The sequence below is a fragment of the Eleutherodactylus coqui genome, chromosome 1 (genome assembly GCF_035609145.1).
Source record: "Eleutherodactylus coqui strain aEleCoq1 chromosome 1, aEleCoq1.hap1, whole genome shotgun sequence".
In the NCBI taxonomy this organism is placed as follows: Eukaryota; Metazoa; Chordata; class Amphibia; order Anura; family Eleutherodactylidae; genus Eleutherodactylus; species Eleutherodactylus coqui.
Window position 1 is genome coordinate 133,633,072 of NC_089837.1, and position 18,979 is coordinate 133,652,050.

Consider the following 18,979-nt stretch of genomic DNA (forward strand, 5'->3'; position numbering starts at 1 on the left):
CTCATCGGTCATGATTGCCTTATAAATGAAAGCCATGACACTATTGTGAACGGAGTACAACCTAAATCTTACATCTCCCCGTGCCTTCCGGTGGTCTATGACTTCTACCTCTCTACTTCTTTGGTTTGTTACTTGTCACAAACTCAGTTTAAAAGAAGACATTTTTGCCCTTTAGTTACATTTCAGTCATTTAGATCAAGTAAAGCATTACCCAATGCAGCTTATATCTATATAATATATCATTAAGAAAGATAATCTGTTATTGTCCCTATCAAAAAATAGATAATAGAACTTTTGAATCACCACAATTGATTTGCTCAAAAATGTAAAAGCTTATGTCGTAAAGCAAGTAACCCTTGAAACTATTATGTACTTGCTAACAATACAAATGATTACAACTATTCATACACAAAGATCTTGGCAAGTCAATGTCTGTACAAATATTGTAATGTAACCTGGCTTTTGATGAATGAGCCGCATCTATGGCCATAACGCTATTGATATGAATAGAAGGGTATGAGTGTACAGTATTCATTGGTCCAGAATGGGAATGCAAACTAAAAACTTTATTGGTTACACACTAGAACATCCGAATAATAATAATAATATAATAATCTTTATTTGTATAGCGCCAACTTATTCCGCAGCGCTTTCAGGCATGGATAAATGCAAAACAATACAACAATTACAATGTGAGGTACATTCGGTTTGACACAAATGGGTTGGGGATGGTACAGCATGTGCAAGGGGTTGGGGGGCATGGGGAACACAGGCAATAGGGGATTTCATGTGGAAATCAGTTATTAGAAGGCAAACGGGGTGGGGCGCCATAGGGAGGGGCTGGGGACTTGGTCAGGAGATTTGGTATGCTTCCCTGAAGAGGTGCGTTTTTAAAGCACGTCTGAAATTTCATGCATCGGGAATTGTCTGGATGCCTTGGGGTAGAGCGTTCCAGAGCATGGGTGCTGCTCTGGTGAAGTCCTGTAGATAAGCATGTGAAGTTCGTATTACAGGGGTGTTTAGTCTAAGTGTGTTAGTCGATCGGAGTGAGCTGGCTTGGTGGTGTGCTGACAGGAGGGAGGCAATGTATACTGGCGCAGCGCCATGCAGAGCTTTGTGAGTGAGGTAGAGGAGTTTAAATTTAGTTCTGCAGTGGATGGGCAGTCAATGCAGCGACTGGCATAATGCAGAGGCGTCTGAATAACGACTGGATAGAAAAATGAGCCTAGCTGAAGCATTTAGTATGGATTGGAGTGGAGCGAGCCTAGTGCGGGGGAAACCGATGAGTAGCGAGTTGCAGTAGTCAAGCCTGGAGTGGATGAGGGCGACTACGAGTGTCTTTAGCTTGTCCGTGGTTAGGAATGGCCGTATTTTAGCGATATTTTTGAGGTGTATGTGGCATGTTTGGGCCAGCAATTGGATATGGGGGGTAAAGGAGAGGTCAGAGTCCAGTGTGACCCCAAGGCAGTGGGCATGCCGTCTGGGGGTTATGATGGTGCAAGACACTGGAATGAAGATGTTGAGGGGAGGTCGGTTGGAAGATGGAAAGACAAGGAGGTCAGTTTTAGAGAGGTTTAGTTTGAGAAAAAGGAGTACATAGTGTTAGAGACAGTGGATAGACAGTCGGTGATATTTTGGAGGAATGGTCCAGAGATCTCACGAGAGGAGGTGTATAGTTGGGTGTCGTCAGCGTACAGATGGTATTGAAGGCCGAATTTGTGGATGGTTTGTTCAATTGCGGCAGTATAGATAGAGAAGGGGACCAAGGACCGAGCCCTAGGGTACACCAACAGCGAGAGGAAGAACCAGCAAAGGAGACACTAAAAGAGCGGTCAGAGAGTTAGGAAGAGAACCAGGAGAGAGCAGGGTCCTTTAGATCAATAGAGCGGAGCATAGTGAGATGGAGGTTAATAAAATTATTAAACTGAAATCATTTATCATTTTTCGCTAGGTAGATAGACAGTAAGCTTGCACTTTGGTGCTATGTATTGGATTCATAAAGAAAGTAAAAATCTTAGCCGACAGCCTTTCTTAGCCCGGCAAAAGGATTTTGCACTATATTAAGATAGATGCAGTTAAGGCCGTTTTTCACAGGCCAAAGAGAAGAAACAGACATCAGAAGCTTTGTTCATCCAATCATTACCACATATAAGCAGGACAGTTATCAGCTGACAAAGCACGTATTTATTTTCTGTCTCATCGCCTTATTTGTGATGGCGAAGACATCATGTTTGTTGGTAGCACATCTCCCCATTTGAATGGAGATGTGTTTCTGGCAAGGAAGATAGTGTATAGGGATGTATCATCATATAAACAATAGTTTGTGCCTCATACAGTTTAAATAGCCTGGTGTAAAAGGTCATTTAAATCAGTGCTTATATCATTACTTGGCTGTTGGCATTTTTACAATATCTAGCTAGATACTAAAATAAGACTTATCTATCATCAGGGGTCAGTTGATCGAAAAATTATCATGGTGTGCAGACAAGCATGAGTGGTAGCAGCAACTTCTATGGAAGTGTCGTAATAATATAAAGAGTTTACTCTAGTTAGTAAGTTCCTTTACTAACACAGTATCTGTCCATAGTAGGCTCCATATTGGTGAATTTACCATAGAGGACAACTGCAATCATTTGGAGTTTGTCCCTATAGTGGTCAAAACATTTTAATAGAAACATAATGGACTCTAATGAGTTTCAAGTTCCCTTCTTTTGCCTTGAAAATTTGTCAGCAGAATGCAATCTGAAGAGAACAGAGATTACAGACTGTCATAAAACTGCTTGTAGTTTGCTGATGGGTGGAGAAGAAAGCTATGGGCAATCTTAATTCCCTAGACTAATATGCTATTAATGGAACCTATTAAGCTGTGAAGCTAATTGAAGTAATCATAATAACAAGAACATAATTTTAAAGGACTGAAATGTAAGAAAGTCCATGATATACTTTGATAGGATCACTACAGGTAGGCACATCCACATATTTTTTGCAACATGTCAATTGATTACTGCTAGCTGATGCACTTTGTCCCAGAGATATGATCAGTGCCATATAAAAAAAAAAAAAGATGAAGAAATTACATTGTAGACAGGATTGCTTTTTCAAGGTAAAATGCACAGATTTTCTAGTGCCAATGCGCTCACCTGATGTGGTTGTGCTAGAAGGCATAACTCTTTTTAGCTCTTATCACATGTTGTTGTTGGACCGCAGACACAGATTCTCCCTGATGAGCTCAATCTGGGACTGGTGTCAGTGAATCAGTCATACAGAAGAGCAATTTTGAACTTCAGCGATGCTGTTATCAAACGATTTTCAGAAGGTTATTCTGTAAGACTCCATAGCCTCAAAATATGAAAGCCATTGTTCTGTAGACTGAAGCTATGAAGTCTTAATGAAGAACCTTCTGAGGAATCCTTTGTCGCTCCTCTGTATGACTAATTCAAAGATACCATCAGGAAGGGCTGGATAATAGGAACAGAATTGCCACAAGTCCTCTACCACATGGTGGACTAAGGGGAACTCTACCATTCCTTCGTTGAAAATCATTCAAACAATTAAGCATTATCAATGATAATAGTTTATGATGACCTTACAATATAATGCTACCAATATCAGGCATTCATGTTGTTTAAATTACAAAATGCTAGTCTTAAACTGAAGTTCTTGAAGTAGAATGCAGAAATGTTTTTTAAAGATGCACACCTTTTAATCAATTTAGCACATTTTGGCTTTTCTTAAAGCCAGAAAAAATAATCTACATCTTCTATGGACAGCCTGTCTCAGACCCACATCCACTGCGTTACAGTGTTCCTGTAACTCCCACAGAAGTGGATGGGAAACAGTGGAGCTCCACAAGGTATGCTGTTTCTGTAACTCAGGAGCTGTGAAAATAGTGTAGCTCACTGTGCTATGCTGTTTCCATAACTCTAATTCACTACTATGGAAGTTAGAGAAACAGTGTATGTAAGCCTATTCAGCTGTTTACATAACTCATGGCCACCACATATAGCCAGCCAGCCACATCGATCTGACTTTTATGGCATGGCTTGTGGAACACCAAGATGTGAATGCTCCTTTAATAAGTTTGTTTGACCAGTGTTCCCCAACTCCAGTCCTCAGGGACCGCCAACGGGTCATGTTTTCAGGATTTCCTCAGTGTTGCACAGGTGATGTAATTATTGTCGGTGCCTCAGACATTGCCACAGGTGTTCTTACTATAGGATATCCTGAAAACATGACCTGTTGGGGTGCCTGAGGACTGGAGTTGAGGACCTCCTGTGTTAGACCACTTTTGCCCATGATCCCTCCCGCTAAACTCTCACTTTTTTGCCACTTTCCAAAAGTTGTGAGCACAGAGAGAATGTGCAAATTTTAGTACAACTATAACATATTCCAAAATGTGTTACTTTTTTTACTCCCAAAAAATATCAGAAATTGAATAATAAATTCTCTCTACAGATTTGTTATAGATTTGCAAAAAAAGGCAATAAATGTTGAGTAAGTTTTTTTCATTTTGCATTTAAGTGACTTATTTCCCAAATACTATAGCTAGATTGTCCCTATTTGTCATGCTTGATGCACTTAACAGAATTAAACACTAATGTAATGGGAGCGCCCAGATTAGAGATTCTATGTAGCAAGCATTGCACTTTGTAATCCTTCCCTGTAGGTTCTTCATATGAATGTGACCTTTCTTCATGGGACAGCTATTATACATTAAATGGAAATCAAACGTTTGCTAATATATTGACATACATTACGAAAGCCCTAGATTTATAAGTAAAATGATAAATGTGGTTTTAAGTCAGTTACCTGGCTGGTGCAGCAGTCGATAGAATTAATAGCCACTGATATTTGTGCTGTAACTCATTAACATCATGGTTGGTTTTTTTTTTTAGTAAACTATAAATAATTTACACATGCATGTAAGTGTATAAACAACTTTACTTCATCACTACCTACATAACTGATATTGGGATATAACCACTTTAAATTTGGAAAATGTAGCTGATCAGTATGTATGTGATGTTGCACTGCTTATTACTGTATTTATTCATATGCATGCGGTGGATTTTTAGTTTTTGCAAAAAAACTGCTGCCTGTGAAGATCCACTAATAAGACTTACTCTAAAAAAAAGTTAGTGTGAACATGACATAACATTGCAGGATTGACTATTATACACTGTTTTATAATTAACTTTTATTAAACTACGGTAATAAGTAACACCATATGGGGTGATCTAGTCTAACAGGCAAACTAGTACTTTAATTTGACTGTCTTCTTCATCTGGATAAAAAGAAGAGATCCCCTCATTCTAGGACTACAATATAACAAGTAAAGTAAAGTAAAATGCCATGATCCTTACGTTGCCAGGCTGTATTCTTCCTTCCTCTTTTGTTGCTCAGCCAACTAAAGAGTACTTGCAACTAGGAGACTGGAGCTTTTATACTCCTGAGGCAATTCGCTGATTCTCGATAGCCAAATGTACTGGACAATCAGTTAGTGATAATATATCTGTAAAATGAATGTGAAAAATCATTAACATGGAAAATTGTTGTTATAGATAAAGCCTCTTAGTTAATAATAAAACGTCAAGAAGTCAACAAGTTGCCTATTCGGCATTTTAGAGGAAACTACAGAGAAAAGATTTCCAGATTGTTTGATTTAAATAAAAATCTGTAGGAACAAAAGACAATGTTTTTATATGTATGGTTTATATAAATTAGGGTTTAGTCACTAGAAATTCCACTTTAAAGGGGTTGTACTAAGATCACGAGGTTGCTCCATTCTTCTTCAATGGGATTGCTGGAGCGCCTGTTCTCAGTTATTTCTATCAGCCCCATTGAAATGAATGGAGCAGTTTCATGCATGTGTGATTGCCGCTCAATTCAATTGCCACATCACTGTGGGTGGGAGCAGTGAGCCCAAAGTGACAGAAAATGGTGACAGGGACTTTTTTTCTCAGGATTAGTGGGTACAGCCCCTTTAATTTTCCAATAAATCCTAGAGATTTTACATAATTTATCCCCTTAATGACGGGCTGATTTTAGGCCCTAATGACCAACCTATTTTTCATTGGTTTATTCTAAGAACCATGTTTTTTTCCATTCTCCATCGACATAGTGGTACAAGGGCTTGTTTCTTACGGGTTTTTTTTAATTGTACTTTTTAACTACAGTATTTTGGAGTTTATGTAATGTATTGTATTAAGTTTCCTATTACTTTGGGGGTAGGATGGAATAAGAAAAACATAAATTCAGCTTTTTGGGGGGCTTCTGTCTCTGCGGCGTTAACTGTGGTGCGTAAAAAAACATTGTAATGCTTTTCTCTAGGTTTATATAAGTACGATGATACCAAATTTATATTGTTTTTTTTACTACTTTTGCACAGTGAAAACACAGTTTCTTAACAATACATTTGCTTTTGTGTTTCTATATTTCAGGAGCCATGACATCGCTATTTTTCCATTGATGGAACTGTTTTTTTGCAGGATAAGGCCTCATTCACACAAGCATGTGTTTGTGAGTACATAGGTGCGCACGAAACTGTCATGCCCACATACGCGCACAAACACGCGTGAATGCAGGTCCGTGCACCATTGCTTTCAATAGGGTCGCGGCTGCTGTCGGCGGCCCCATTGAAAGAAATGGTCTGCCGGCAACCTCTGCAGTTATTTTCAAGGAAGGGCTTTAAATATAGGGCTTTACACATTACATAGCGCTCAATTAGCGCTATGTAATGCAGGAGATTCCACCTGGCGATCATGTGACCGCCAGTTGTCACCTGACCCCAGCTGTTACATGATCGCTGGGGGCTGAAATACGGCAGACTGAAGGGAGAATGCGGAAGTATTACTTCCGCATTCTGCCCAGCGATCATGTGACCACTGAGTGCCACCTGACCCCAGCTGTCACATGATCGCCGAGCCGGAAGGCTGAAGGGAGAATGCGGAAGTAATACTCCCGCATTCCCCCGACAGTGATGTGACCACCGGCACCCTCCTGAACATTTTTTCAGATCAGGAGGGTGAAGGAAGTATTTATTTTTTCTCATCCATTCTCCCCAGCTCCAATTTATTTGGAGCTGGGAAGAATGGATGAGAAAAAATAAATGGATTGGAAAGGGTTAAATGTCCTGCTGTAAAATCCTTTAGGCCCAATAGGGATGAGGGGACTTCTTGAGAGTTCCCTTAATGCTCGTGGGGACTAACAGAAATTTGCAGCAACTTTTAAATGTCCTGCTGCAGACAGCAGGGTATTCCTCCAGCTCCGCTGCTGAGGAATTACCCAGCAGCGGGGGGCAGTAGGGGACTCCCTCCACCTTTCTCCCCAAGGAATTTTCCTATAGCAGGAAGAGAGAGGGGGCTGGGTTAAGGGGCTTTCCCCGAGGGCTTCCCTGAGAGCGTGGGAGATAGGGGTGGGCCAGCACTTTGCCCTCACTGGCTGCTCCAGTGAATAGGTGATTTTCATGCACGTGAAGCTTGGGTCTTCTGCGCATAAAAAATTGCCTGTTGACACGATTTTTACACTCGCAAGCAGCGATCTTTTTGCGCAGCTATTTGTGCGCAAAAGAATGCTTGTGTGACCGAGGCCTTAAGAGCTTAAATGCACTTAAGGCACTTGAGGTATATGCCAACTATAACCAATAGAGACATATAATCAATTAGAAATATACAATTAAAAAGTGACATTTTCAGGAGCGTTTTTTCAATTTTCATGTGACGATTAATGGGTTAAGGTCATTTGATTTTTCCCATTTTAGATGAAGATGGAAGTACAGTATTAGTGAAATGCCCTTTGCTGTTTATTGCCTGTCCAGACAAATAGAGAATACATGATCTTGTTTTTCACTTTTTGTCAAAAAGAATCAATCACCAAGAAGGAGTTTTCATTTTGCTGCAAAACTCGGCAGGCAGATATACAAATGCCTAAAGTTGTGGTGTGATTGGATGAACAGTCTTGCCACCTGAGGCCCCAGTAGTGGTTTCACCCTTGGCCAATAAAAAGTCTCTCAGAGGATACTTGTGCTTAGTGGACCTCTGTTTCTGCTTATGTAGAGCTTATTGACTACTAGACATGCCTCTACAAAGCAATGGAATGTGAAAAGCTGGATTGTCATATCAACGAATTGCCTACCATCTGGGCTGTTCTGATCAGACTGTTGGGAGGTGCACACACAAGGAGGCTGAGCTCAGGACACCTTCGACAGAACACCAGTAGAGAGGTTCAACTGATCATCTAACAAGCACGAGCAGCTCCAGCTGTTTCATTGTCCACCATCCAGAGACAGGTGGCATCATTGTTACTGGCTCCTGTGTTTGTTGGAACCAACGGCTGAGGAACATTCTGTCTCACAGTACGCATTATGTGTACTGCCTTTGATACCTAATCTCTTCAGATCTGTTTGCAGTGGTGTTGTGAAAGATGAAACTAAACTCCTACAGAGTGATATGGGGTTGTCACATAGGGGTGAGCACCTCAAACCTGTCTTTTCTGTTGATCAGCACATTGCCCTCAGACCTTAGTCAGACGGGTGTTTTTTCGCGCGATTTGCAGATCGCATGATGGATGCGCATCCGCAAATCGCGTGACCGGTGCCCGAAAATCGCCCGAAAATCTGCTCCTAGCCGCGTTTCATTAGAAACGGGCCGGAGCTGTCCAGCGCATTGCATTCAATGGAGCTCAGCGCTGAGCCAATCAGGGGGCAGGTCTGACTCACACCCCCTTCACACCCACTGCAGGCCGGCCGCGGGAAACTCCGGGAGCAGGTGAGTATATATTTTTTTTTTATTTTAACACTTTTCTGGATGAATTGCAGGTAAGGGCTTATATATTTAACCCCTTCCCGACAATTCATCCTGCGCACACCGGCAGCCCATTGCTTTCAATGGAGCTGGCTGTATTGCCGGCTCCATTGAATTCAATGGGCAAACATCGCTCTTCTCTGCCACAGCTGTTACAGCTGTGGCAGAGAAGAATGATTTGTCTTCTATATGTTCTCAATGGGGTCAGCGCTGCTGCCGCCGGCCCCCTTGAGCGCATATAGAGAAGAGAACAGTAATTGCAGATCGCAGATAGGTGCGGTCTGCGATTTCTGTTCTATAATTTATCGGACAAGCGCATAAAAAGTGCTCATGTGTCCGATACCATTGCAAAGCAATGGTTTTAAAAAATCGCCGGACGCATGCGCATGCGCAAATCGCGCGAAAAAACTCCCGTCTGACTAAGGCCTCACTGCTGGAGTGATGAACTGGGGGGGCGATCACATATGACAGTTGGTCACCTCTACATTACAATCACGCATTTAAAGTTTCATTAGATTCTGACAACTCCTTCTAGGTGCTTGATTTTTTTTGACAATGTGTGTATTTATTGTAGCTTCTCGTATAGTATTGCCATTTTATTATGTCTTCAGTATTTAATAATTTGGTATGTAATAGAAATGTAAATGCAATATAAGTAAATATAATAAGGTTGTCTGATCCAATTAGTAAGCCATGAGAAAAAAAATTAAATAAGGCTATCTAATGACAACCACGGTCAGCACCATAGCTATCTGTATTCTAGTCCTTATAGATACATACGGGTTTAAAATATTCTTGCATTGCCAGTTGTGAAAAATTGATTCACCGCATCAACTGCTGTAAAAAAAAACTGGACTCCCAGAGCATCAATTCAGAACTGATTTTTTTATTCTCTTATCTGAACAATCAGAGCTGAATGTCTGTAATTTGCATTACTGATTGTATATTCAAAAGAACTGTTGGCTTGTGATTAGTTTTTTTTATACACTATGGCTCAAATAGACAATCTAAGCATGTAAACAGAAAACACAAGAGCTGGTCGTCGAAATTCACCTGTGCTTTAGAATTTTAAAAGCTTGGTTATCAATTTTTTTCTCCCTGTCAGAAGGTCAGCCAAGTGTGTGTTCCTAATAAACTACTGAATGTTCCAGACTGGAATGGAAGCCACAGAAAATAAAATTACCTAATAAGAGCCTCACATTGACAGTTCCTTTACTTTTCCGAAAACAGCATTGCTGGCAAAAGAAAAATGAAATACAGAATTTTAAAAGTAACTTTCCAAAAGTTTTTTGAAAAAGGTATGTAAAAATGGATTTTCGTACAAAGTGCTGCTAATTAAACCGATTTGGATCAATTTAAATGAAATGCAAATCTAATTAGCTTAAGCTGTATTTCTTGATGAGCACTTTTTATTTAAATAAGAGATGTTTCTTGCTATAATCTACAATGGTAGACTTACTATTGAAAGGGATAGCTCATTTTTATACAGTCTTCTTATTAAAATTGAAATAAATTGATTCAGATATTTCATTTATTAGGCAAAAATCATTCTGTATTTAAACAAATGATAATAAATATTGCATTTGACCTTTGCCAGGAAATCCTTATAATACCAAGGATTAGAGATAGATAGATATGAAATAGATAGGTGGATAGCTAGTTAGATAGCTAGTTAGATAGATAGATAGATAGATAGATAGATAGTAGAGATGAGCGAACGTACTCGTAATGAGTACTTACGCACCCGAGCACCGCCATTTTCGAGTACAGCGGTACTCGCGCGTAAAGATTCGGGGGGCGCCGTGGCGGCACGGGGGGTAGCAGTGGGGAGTGGGGGGGAGAGGGAGAGAGAGAGGGCTCCCCCCTGTTCCCCGCTGCTCCCCCCCGCACCACCGCGCCTCTCCCCGCCCCCCGGCGCCCCCCGAATCTTTACGCCCGAGTACTGAAGTACTCGAAAATGGCGGTACTCGGGTGCGTAAGTACTCATTACGAGTACGTTCGCTCATCTCTAATAGATAGATAGATAGGTGGATGGATGGATGGATAGATAGATAGATAGATAGATAGATAGATAGATAGATAGATATGAAATAGATAGGTAGATAGCTAGTTAGATAGATAGATATCTAACAAATATATCTATCACAATATTTCACAGCAATTCTACATGGATATTTTACATATCATTTTGCATAAGGCCTCATTCACATGAGTGTGGTTCTAGCACAGTAAAGGCGCGTTAAAAGATAGTGTCTAATACAACCAATGGTTTCCTATAGAAACGTTCACATGAAGGAATTTTAGAAGAGCAAAATACTTGCACCTACCAAAGATAGAACATGCCACTGCAAAGCTCACATCTAAGGTCCGTGGTGCGTGAAAACATAGGACGTGACCTGTCTCTGGTGTGTAATGCGTGGGAGTTTCCATAGACTTCTATGGGAGCTTGATAACACGCACCATGCAGCTCCCCATTGTGTGAACAGACAATTTCACAGCTAATTAAGCTCAAGATTTAATAGCTGGAAATCACCTATTCACGTGCTTTTTAGTGCAGTATAGCCATGATCTTTTCATGTGCCTATACAGCGCTAAAACCACACTCGTGTGAACAAGGCCTAATACTGTGTTTATCTCTATTTTCTGCTGATTTTGGTCTTATCAGACCAGGATAAGAAAGCTCAGGTGGCATTCCTGATGATGCCAGCAGGGATCAAATTTACATTTAATTACACCTCTGATACTATGCAGTTCCTTATTTCTTTAAAAAACATTTTGCGTACAAAACTGTATACAAAGAGCACTGATCATAATACTTTTCTCTGCTATTGTAGTTGGCATCTGAAAAACATATTCATACCCCTTCCCTATAGCCAAATTCTTACGATAAGGAGGATTGTGGACTGTGACAATGCCTTACATAAATCCTTGGACACCATGGTTTATATCTTTCATCAGATAGAGTATTCTCCTAAAATTGTTACATCACATCAACAAAAGTTTATAGTTAGAGATGAGCGAACGTACTCGGATAAGCACTACTCGTCCGAGTAATGTGCTTTATCCGAGTATCGCTGTGCTCGTCTTAAAAGATTCGGGGAGCGCCGCTGCTGACAGGTGAGTTGCGGCGGGGAGCAGGGGAGAGCGGGCGGGAGAGAAGGAGAGAAAGATCTCCCCTCCGTTCCTCCCCGCTCTCCCCTGCAGCTCCCCGCTCCGCGGCGCTCCCCGAATCTTTCAAGACGAGTACAGCGATACTCGGATAAGGCACATTACTCGGACGAGTAGTGCTTATCCGAGTACATTCGCTCATCTCTATTTATAGTGTTGAATAGGAAACAGACACTGTATTTTAGTGGTAACCAGAATTAAACTTGTAGAATATCTTTTGCATCTACCTTTAATAAATGTAGTATTAATTTTATCAAAAAATCTCAATAAACATTCATCTGTGGTCGGGAACAACTAAATACACATTGAGTAACAATTCCAAACAAAACCACTTATGTCTTACAGATGCACACAAAAGCTTAGAAACAAGTTGGTCAAAACACCTGTAAAGGCCGCTAATCCTTAAAAGGATGGGTTGGTTTTCCTGTTTCAGTTGCACAAATTGCACATAGAACAATAAAGGGGGAATTTTTAGACATCCAATTACACAACAGGAGTTTAAGATCAACCATTTTCTGATTTGTGAGTTAAACCGAGGTATCTGATTACTCTGGTGTCCATGTAAACTCCTTTACATTGATGGACCTTAAAGTTGAATGAATAATTTTAGATAACCAATAAGTGGAAAGCGATTAGACCTTCCAGGCCTTAAACATTTCACAGACTTTGGTCATAAGCAAAGGGAATTATGAGTTATGATCTTGGATCATAGCCACATTTCTAAAATACAGATACGGAACATATTAAATTGAATTTTGTGGTGCGCTACATTGTTAACAGTGCGTGCCTACGCTATTTGCATAGCCAAAAATCATTAACTCTTGATGGCTATGCAAATAGTGTAATGTGCTGAACTATCTTTCAGTGCATAAAATAAACAGATCTAGTGCGCCAAACATTAGTTTGGTGCATGCTACATCTGTATGTAGAGAAAGGCTATGGAGAGGGGCGGGGGGGGGGGAGTGAGAACTGAAATCTGCTCCCACCGGCCTGCTGAGAGACAGTGATTCAAGATCCCGAGCGGGAGCGTGCATGTGCAGGGATGAGTGTCGGGCATCGTTTGCCGGACATTCATCCCGTCTAAATGGGGCCTTAGACTCAGTTATACAATCCTTGTAATTTATACATTGAACACAAATGTATAACAAATGAAAACAAAATGGAGGGCTACATATAGCCAATTATATTTGCACCACACATGTTACAGATTTTACATTGGGGCCCGGAAGCTTCAAGCTACACCTCTGCCCTCAAGCTAAAAGTTTTAAATGTGGAATTCAAGGTTTCTGCGGGTAAGTTGTCCTCTTCATTGTAGTTTTATATATTTATTGATTATAATCCTTTTTTTAATTTTTTTTCTATATTTTTTTCGATCATGGCTGGAAATTGGCATGCAGACCACATGTCAACTAAGAATCTAGCCAGTATGCCTTGTTGAACCTTATTTAAACCTGCATGTATTACTCATATTAGCTTAAATGCAGGTACACAGTTTTTTATTTTATATAAAAATATTTTTTCAGTAGGTGTTTTTGCAGCTGTGCAACGTGGAACTCAAAGTAACGATTGAGTAGGAAAGTAATTCTGTAATATGGGCTAGCTTTGTTAGGATATTCTTCAGGATGATTATGTAGCTATATAAGGCTACCGTGCTTCCCCCAAAATAAGACACTGTCTTATATTTTTTTGCCCCAAAAAGGGCACAATGTCCTATTTTACCTTGTCCGCAGCATCCTGATGCCTCCCGATGGTGTCCTGGTGTCCCATGGCAGCGCGGCATCCTCCTCGTCTCACAGATGCCTTCTGCTAGCGACAGGGCTTTGGATCCTCCTCCTCCAGCAGAAGCGAGCGCTGTGATTGGCTAATCGAGCGCTGGCAGCCAATCACAGCCGGTGCTCGATGAGCCAATCACAGCCATTCAGTGATGTTATTAGGAGGCTTTGCACCTCCTAATGGCTATAGGCCTGGTGCACTTTAAACATGCACAAAGATCCACAGAGCCAAGACTAAATGATTTATTGGTCCCACAAATACAGTGTTCAAATCAGTTGGTACTCTTTACAAGTATAGCAGTCTTTTTGTATTGAGTCACCACCCCTCTATTTGTAACTTTTAAATATATGCACAGGTTTACCCATAACATTTTCAATGAGGTGATATTCCTCTATGACTTCAATATCTTACTAACTTCACTTATAATTTATATTTTCCACTCCATGTTATTTGTTTTCACAGTGTTATATAGTGCTATTTGCTGCGTGTTGCCAATTTTGCAATGCATTTCTCTATTTTGGGCTGATGCCCTTATCTAAGAAGATACCTGAGGTAGTAGTTTCCTCTAACTCACACGTGGGTCTCTGCTCTGCATTTAATATTGTCTGAATCCAAGAAAGCTCCGGAACTTTCTCAATTGTTTTTTAGTTACCAAGACCATTATCTGGTGGTATAACCTCCCTTGCTGATTGGTTAGCCATGCTGACATGCTCAGTTGTTCTTTTATAACAGCGACTCATATGGTTCTTTCTTTGTATTGCATATTCTATCAAGTAAATAGCTTCCGGAGATTGGTGCACTTTTGTACGACCCCTTTCAACATCTGCAGCACTACCAAAAAAAACCCTTTTTTATTGGCATTGAAGGAGAACATACATGAGCAGGTCATAGTGGTTACAGAAAATCTTGGTTATATAATACACGTTTCTATTACAATAGCGACTTCGCCTCTGTATATCTACATAGGCTTTCCAGGTTAGTGTTTTCCACGTATACAGCTTTACCTTGCCCATGCATATACCTTCCATTTTTTATTTGTCCCATTATCCCCCCTTCCCTAACCTCCAATGATCTTAATACCATGTTGTAGAAATAGTACACAAATGTATAACCGTAACATTTAAACTTTTAAACTAAAAAACTAACCCACAGTGTACTCCCCAGTGTCTCCCCTTCCCCCCCCCCCACACATCTTGTTAAGTAATCTTTGAAAGTCCCAGCTGATTCATGTCTCCCTGACTGTAATACCACATTGTATTGCTGAATTGGCTCGTACACTCCTTAATTTCTTAGGGCCAAGAAATTTTTCTATTAAGTCCCTCCACTTTTTGAAGAATTTTGGGGCTTGGGACTCCACTTGTCTCTCTATTTCAACTCTTTCCCTTTTTAGGAGATGTTTTCATTGTTGTATAATATCATTTAATCTCAGGGGTTTAGCCAGCAGCCAGTTGTTCAAGAGGCACCTCTTGCTGATCAATAAAATAGTGTGGATTATTTCGGCTCTTCTCGTCTGATCAGGTAGTTGATGGACTATGAATACCTGTGGTGTCAGCAGTAGGAGCTGCCCCCCCTTCCCCCCATGTCTTGTATCAGCTTTTGAGCCCCCACCCAGTATTTTTGGATCTTAGGGCCATATGCCATGTTAAAAATTGGATTTTGGTCGACAGCATCTAGGAAACGCTTGTAGCCTAGCCGGCCGGACCTTTGGAATTCTGAGACTTGTCAAATCCATAAGTACTGCTTCCTTTGCTGCATCAGCTAGTCTACCCTGCAGGAAGTTATGTACTTGTGCGAATTGCAGAAAGTAGGACAAAGGTAAACTATATTCATTGCATATTTCTTTAAAAGTCTTGTATCTAGGGTACTCTGGGTGAAAGAGATGGTGAACTTTCATAATCCCCTCTTTAAATTCTGGGTGATGCCACAAGTCCATGTATTTGGAGATTTTAAATGGCAGTCCGTATGTTATGGGGTCTTTTGCCATTATACAGTGTTTACATTCTATTGGAAGATTAGTGTAACTTGTGTGTAATAGGGCATTCAAACTCCATGGGGTAAACAGTTCTGCTTCTAGGTTGGAATTCGAATAGTCATCGGAGCCCCGTAGCCAATCCAGAGAGTGTCTCATTAGGCTTGGCGCATTATATAACTGAATGTCTGGAAAATTGAGTCCTCATCCTCATCCTTTTTGTGACCACACAAAGGCCCCAAAAGCCGTGTGCAGTTTCCCCAGGTCTCGCCTTTGAAGTAAGAGTGGTATTGTCTGCAGTGGGTAGAGGAGCCTCGGGAAGCTAATCCTTTAAAAAAAATTAAATACTTATGCTAATTGTACTGATATTTATGAATAGCACTCTGATAATAAACTAGGTTTAGATATTTGATGATGATACAATGCTCTTGGAGTTTAAGTTTTGCCCCGATTATTTCACTCAGTTGTGGAACTGCACATATTTAGAAACAACGTGGATGAAAGGAGGCTCTATGACAAAAAGCAAACTGGGCCACATTCTGAGAAGCATAAGTTCCCCTCCAATTCTACAGCCCTCACAATAACCACATGGAGTTTTCCTATGGTATAATTTACCTTGGCACATACATATTTTTCTAACAACAACTTTGGTTGCTCTTTACATTTTATATGACTAACAAGGTAAAACGGCAGAACATTGTAGTTCAGTTACTAAAGAAGACCATGATTTTTTTTCATTGCAAATGGGATTGAATAATTGACAATTATCCCATCTATCAGCAAAGCTTTATTCCTTTTGTCCTGAAAAGCAGCTCTAATTCCTTAAAAAAAATCCTGACTTGAAAATCATGACACAAGGAAAGCAGCATATCACTACACCTTTGTGCAATCTACATAAATCCACTTCTTAAGCTAATGTCTTCTCCCCAGGTGCTCCTCCAGGCTTACATTTGAAAAATGTTACCATAAGTGGTGTCTCCATGGATTTCACCTACCATCTTGAAAAACAGGTGGCTTTTGTAATTGCTGTGTATTTTAGAATCTTATCACTAATGTGTGAGTAATTGAAGTTTTGGTTTCCCAAAGTGACACAAGGTGTTCTCTCAGTGCTACCGTACTTGATTTTATTAGTTAAGTGTGCCATAGCAAGAACAACAATTTATTTTTTTCTGTAGTGTGCTTTTTCCATTCATATTAAATATTAAGATAAGTACTGTAGCTTGTTATGTCAAATTTATATACTAATACAAAGCAAGGACCAATTAACTGGTATATAGGCTAATGGGGACAGTGTATCTTATACACGTCTCAGGTTTTCTGTAACATTATATGCTACTACTATTTAATACCCTGATCATGTTTTTTACAGGTGTAAACATTTAGATTACCTCTGAATTAAAAAGATTGTACAGGTTTGATGCAGTATATTTGAAGGTGTCTGAACCCCTTTGGCCCCATGTACATAGCAAACCTGTGTGTACAGAGTCTTTATGTTATGGAGAGTGATAAGCGAATTTTCAAAAGTTTGTTTCAGCTGGTTTGTCGAATTTGGGCAAACAGTTTAGTCCTAATTAATTCAAACCGAACCTGAATTTCACCAATATTTCTAAAACTGGGAAGAAGGAGAAACTATTTTAGTGGGTTCGGTGGAGATGAACCCTCCTGAGGTTCAGGTTCGCACTGAAACAAACTTTCAGCAAAGTTCCACTCAAAACAGAGTTTAACTGTTTGAGTTCGCTTAACACTAGCTATGGAGGTATATGGCCTTCCTGTGCTGCCATTCAGGCTTGGTCTGCTTTGATATTTGCAGAGAAATCCACTGAGGCAGAGGGAACTTAATAATTAAAGCCCTAATCACAGAAGATCCCTAAAATCAATTTTTATTGGTATATATTTAAAACACTGGGCCTTTAAACAAACCAAAAATAAAGAAAAAAGACAAAATTACGGATATACTCATATATGTGACAATAATCCAATAAGAAGGTTCTATATGGGACTATATAAATTAGTCTCGAGTATCAGACTGAATTTATTTTTAATTTTTGAATGGAGATCCCATAGAAAAAAGTCATCAACTTCCAGTAGTATCTAAACTCAGTCCCAGTTGTAGTGAGATGATGATGCTCAGACCAACTGTAGGTGTAGAGTCTTGTGGACTGGTTAACTGGACAGAATATTTATAATTTTAGCCTAAACGTAAAGGTCATATCCTGATGTTCGGAAGTGTAAGTACAGTTCAGTGAAAAACCTCCTATATGGGGAAGATCAACTGAACTGTATAGGAAAATTCAAATGTGGTTTGTATGGTTCAATGCATTTTAGTTGGGCCTGCAACTCTTCAGGAACCAGGTGGTCAAGGATATAAGAAAAATGACTGAATAGGGGCCTGAGTCGCTCCCCTTAATTTCAGACAGAGATTTAAAGTCTGAATATGGCAGTAGTGACTACCAGTAAGGATACACTATCAAGCATCAGGATAAATGCTTGGTTAATATAAATTAGAAAATAGGTCTAGATGAGGTCCTAATGCTGTAGCAAGGATAAATGCCTAAGGGTCCAGATGATAAGGCCCTTAAGAATGAATATAAAGGAGAGCTCAGTTGTTAGAGTTAAACAGAGCTCCTATATCCCTTGCACTATTAAACAGCTAGCTCCAAAACCCCCTATAGATTGGGTAGAGGCAGCTTAAAAGGACCAAATCTAAACTGCTCAGCCAGGTAGTTTCAAATGACTTGTATATGCTAGCGGAGGCACAAAATTCAGTGCTAAAAGTGACAATGAATAGCAGAACTAGAATGCCCATTTAAGGAATTCACAATAAATTAAATTATATTTCATTTTAAGTTTGCCTAGCTTAGAGAGATCTTTGTGTGCACCCATATTTATTGAAATGTGTGCTTTTGCCCAGAGTATCATTACTATATGGATAATAGCTAATGACTCCATTCCTAAGATGATTAACTGCATTATCAAACAACATATTAATAGCTCGTTCAAAGTCCCAAGATTGAGAGAGGAATGTAATCCATTTTATATTAATATTTAAATAGGTTTATTAGATTTCAAGTAACACTAAAGGTCCCTTACTATTGTGGCTAGAGATATGAAACAACACTTATTCTTCCCTGTGTCTTCCTCAAGAAACATCTGTGGAGATTTTTATAAATGCAGTTTTATAGAGTAATTGCCTTGAAAAAAAGCAAGAACACATTGTTTATTAAACCCCCTAAAGGCCTATTTAGACACGACAATTATCGCTCAAAAT

At 39.9% G+C, this 18,979-nt stretch overlaps 1 protein-coding gene across 2 annotated transcripts in view; it reads right to left on the bottom strand.

The window, feature by feature from the left end:
- The window catches only part of SI (sucrase-isomaltase), a 293,147-nt gene that overhangs the window by 225,016 nt on the left and 49,152 nt on the right, over positions 1-18,979 (bottom strand). For both annotated transcript variants that reach the window (XM_066600648.1, XM_066600657.1), the window contains exon 2: positions 5,364-5,512. The gene's annotated coding sequence lies outside the window, so the exon portion shown is untranslated. The remainder of the gene's footprint in view (positions 1-5,363; positions 5,513-18,979) is intronic.